This window comes from Colobus angolensis, unplaced genomic scaffold (genome assembly GCF_000951035.1).
Source record: "Colobus angolensis palliatus isolate OR3802 unplaced genomic scaffold, Cang.pa_1.0 Scaffold299, whole genome shotgun sequence".
NCBI classification, from domain to species: domain Eukaryota; kingdom Metazoa; phylum Chordata; class Mammalia; order Primates; family Cercopithecidae; genus Colobus; species Colobus angolensis.
In genome coordinates this window covers 3,788,790-3,792,436 of record NW_012116254.1, presented here as the reverse complement: position 1 = coordinate 3,792,436, position 3,647 = coordinate 3,788,790, and the positions used below count along the sequence as shown (strand labels likewise).

The 3,647-nt window shown below is 47.3% G+C and overlaps 1 protein-coding gene across 2 annotated transcripts in view; it reads left to right on the top strand.

The window, feature by feature from the left end:
• The first annotated feature begins 895 nt into the window (after window positions 1-895).
• Window positions 896-3,647, top strand: part of HDHD2 (haloacid dehalogenase-like hydrolase domain containing 2) — a 48,278-nt gene continuing 45,526 nt past the window's right edge. For both annotated transcript variants that reach the window (XM_011949355.1, XM_011949356.1), the window contains exon 1: window positions 896-1,041. The gene's annotated coding sequence lies outside the window, so the exon portion shown is untranslated. The remainder of the gene's footprint in view (window positions 1,042-3,647) is intronic.

Sequence of the window (3,647 nt, the reverse complement as noted above, 5' to 3'; positions counted from 1 at the left end):
GAAAAAGCAGATGGCTCCTAGTCCAAGGGACAGAATGGGTTACAGCTCTTAACAGGGCTGACTGCAGCCTTGGGTAGTGGGGGTGTTAGATTGTGGCATACAGGTGGCATATATGGGTCCCCAGTCAAGGACAGAGCAGTGGTTTTATCAAGGGGTATAACCCTAGTATAAGGTGTAACCCGAGTATCCTACTATGTCAAGAGGGCTCCAGAAAGTTGTTCAGTCACTTTCATAGTGAGTACATAAGAGTGACCTTTCTCTCTTATTATTCAGGTCCACATAACTACTTGCATCAAGAGGAGACAAGTAGAGACCCCCACGAGTGTGGCAGCGGGGTAGGGAGAGAGGTGGTTCTGGGTGTACCAAGATAGAGCTCGCGTGGAACAGGAAGGCACGGCCCGTAGTGGCTCTAACCGGGAGAGAGGCAGGGTGGGAAGGCTGACTAAAGTTTAGGGATCGCTGAAGCGGGAAAGGAGGGACGTCGCTACCTGAGGGAGTAAAGGAGAAAGCAAGAGGTGCCAGGTGCTATTCAAGCAGCTAAGGAGGAAATGGCGACTTTGGAGATCGGGTTGTCTAGTCAAGTATGACTTCTTAGTTAAACCTCGAGAGTGGACAAGTGGTGGAGGAAGGGAGGGTGAAGGCAAAGAACACTACTCAGTAACACTCGGTTCAACAGTGGTGCTGTGGACTGTAAAACAGCTACCGAAAAAAGGCAAGGGATTATTTTTCCTCGTGCATTCCAGCCCAGGAGGCCGCGCCCTTGGGAAAGCGGGTCTCCAGACGAGCCTAGCTTTCAGTCAGTGGCGTTGCAGACGGAGAACTACTCAACGGCATGGCTGTATGGCTCGGCTGAAACCTCGGGCGAAGGGTGGGGCGAAGCCGCGAAAGGTGGGGTTTCCGGCGCGGCCAGGACCCAGCTTCCGGCGTCCGTCTGGACGCTGCGGGGATTTTTATCCCGGCTGAGAGGAACCTGCTGCTAGTGTGCCTGGCTGGTTTTGCCATTAGTGGGGGCCTTTCCTGAGGACGGCTTACAGAGTGTGGGTGAGGAGCTGCTGTGGGACGGAAGAGGAAGAAGCGGAATTGGGGCCGGGAGGCTGCAGTTTTTGTGACAGGGTTCGGGAACTACCAGTGGCGCCCACAGGCCGCCCCTCCTCTCAGGCCTGGCCAGCCTGCGGTCGTGCTCTGTGCACATTCCATGCCTTCGGCGTCGGGACCGAACTCTTTGCCTTGGCCCCGCCTGTGCACACAGCTGGGCTCGAGGCGCACTGTGGGTCTCTCCGGAGCGGATTGTGACACTAGTGTGTCAGTCATTCCTCAAAGCGTGCTCTTGGTCTGTATTTTGGAGCTAGCGTCCCTCCTGGTCAGTTTGGCGTTTGTAAGGCCCTGGTACTTGGGCTAGAACCGAGTGCAGTGACCAGTCTTGAGGCCCCTTCCCAGCCAAGAGATAGGGGGATGGAAGTTGAGTTGGTGCTGAAAGAGTTTGTTGTTGGGGCCTAGTAGCTCTGTACACCGGGATTCATGAGTTAATTCATAATCTTTGTTGAACGCCTGAATAACACAGTGGGAAGGGCAGCACACTACCTTATGCACAGAGCTTAATGGTTTAGTAGGAGAGGCGCGGACTGGTAACCAGGACAGTGGTAAATGTAGTAGGAACACAGATGGCCCCTAGGGACCCTAGGGGAGAAAAGGAGTTGGACCCAGGGGAGCACGCCAGAGGAAGTGATGGTTATCTGAGACTGAGGGCTGAAGGGATTGGCCAGGAGACGAGGGTGTAGAGGGGCCCGAGTAGTTGCAGACAAAAGTCCCGCAACGAGGGAGGCAAAGTGTAGAGCTCTTGGCCGACTGCAGTACCATGGAACTTGGGTGCTAGTGGAGACAAGTGAGTTGGAGAGGGTAAACCAGGACTCTCTCCACCCGTGTTCATTGTTCAGACTATCCAGAGGACAGCGGGGAGACACTGGAAGAATTTTAACTGGGGAGTGGCTGAATAATACTGTCATTTATTGAATGTGTACAGTGGTTCCAGAAAAGTCTGGAACCATATAGGGAAGGACAGAAAATGTGTACTTCCCGGGGGTTTTAGGAGGCATGTTCTGTAGAACCCCAGTCTCCCAAGGGAAGATTTGTATTAAAATCTCTTGTTTTAAGTATGTAAGTTTTGAATAATATGCCATAATATATATTTAAATATGTTTTCTCAAATCCTCAAGTTATACTAACGCTTTAGAACTTTACATCATACGTATCCTGTGATTTTTGTAGCCCTTGATATATCCATAATTTCCCTCCTTGCTTCTCTCTCCCAGCCCTCCACATACACAACCCAACCTTTCTCTGAGCGGAATACAATTCACAATTCTTCATAGGTATTTCTTTTTTTTTTTCTTTTTAATTTTTTATTATACTTTAAGTTCTAGGGTACATGTGCACAATGTGCAGCACACCATTAACTCGTCATACGTTAGGTATATCTCCTAATGCTATCCCTCCCCTTTCCCTCCACCCTACAACAGGCCCCCGTGTGTGATGCTCCCTTCCTGTGTCCAAGTGTTCTCATTGTTCAATTCCCACCTATAAGTGAGAACATGCGGTGTTTGGTTTTCTGTTCTTGCGACAGTTTGCTGAGAATGATGATTTCCAACTGTAGCCATGTCCCTACAAAGGACATGAACTCATCCTTTTTTATGGCTGCATCGTATTCCATGGTGTATATGTACCACATTTTCTTAATCCAGTCTGTCTTTGATGGACATTTGGGTTGGTTCCAAGTCTTTGCTATTGTGAATAGTGCCACAATAAACATACATGTGCATGTGTCTCTATAGCAGCATGATTTATAATCCTTTGGGTATATACCCAGTAATGGGATGGCTGGGTCAAATGATATTTCTACTTCTAGATCCTTGAGGAATCGCCGCACTGTCTTCCACATGGTTGAACTAGTTTACAGTCCCACCAACAGTGTAAAAGGGTTCCGATTTCTCCACATCCTCTCCAGCACCTGTTGTTTCCTGACTTTTTAATGATCACCATTCTACCTGGTGTGAGATGGTATCTCGTTGTGGTTTTGATTTGCATTTATCTGATGGTGAGTGATGATCAGCATCTTTTCACGTGTCTGTTGGCTGCATAAATGTCTTCTTTTGAGAAGTGTCTTCATATCCTTCACCCACTTTTTGATGGGATTGTTTTTTTCTTGTAAATTTGATTGAGTTCTTTGTAGATTCTGGATATTAGCCCTTTGTCAGATGAGTAGATTGCAAAAATTTTCTCCCACTCTGTAGGTTGCCTGTTCACTCTGGTGGTAGTTTCTTTTGCTGTGCAGATGCTCTTTAGTTAAATTAGATCCCATTTGTCAATTTTGGCTTTTGTTGCCGTTGCTTTTGGTGTTTTAGACATGAAGTCCTTGCCCATGCATATGTCCTGAATGGTATTACCTAGGTTTTCTTCTAGAGTTTTTATGGTTTTAGATCTAACATTTAAGTCTTTAATCCATCTTGAATTAATTTTTGTATAATGTGTAAGGAAGGGATCCAGTTTCAGCTTGCAACATATGGCTAGCCAGTTTTCCCAGCACCATTTATTAAATAGGAAATCCTTTCCCCATTTCTTGTTTTTCTCATGTTTGTCAAAGATCAGATGGT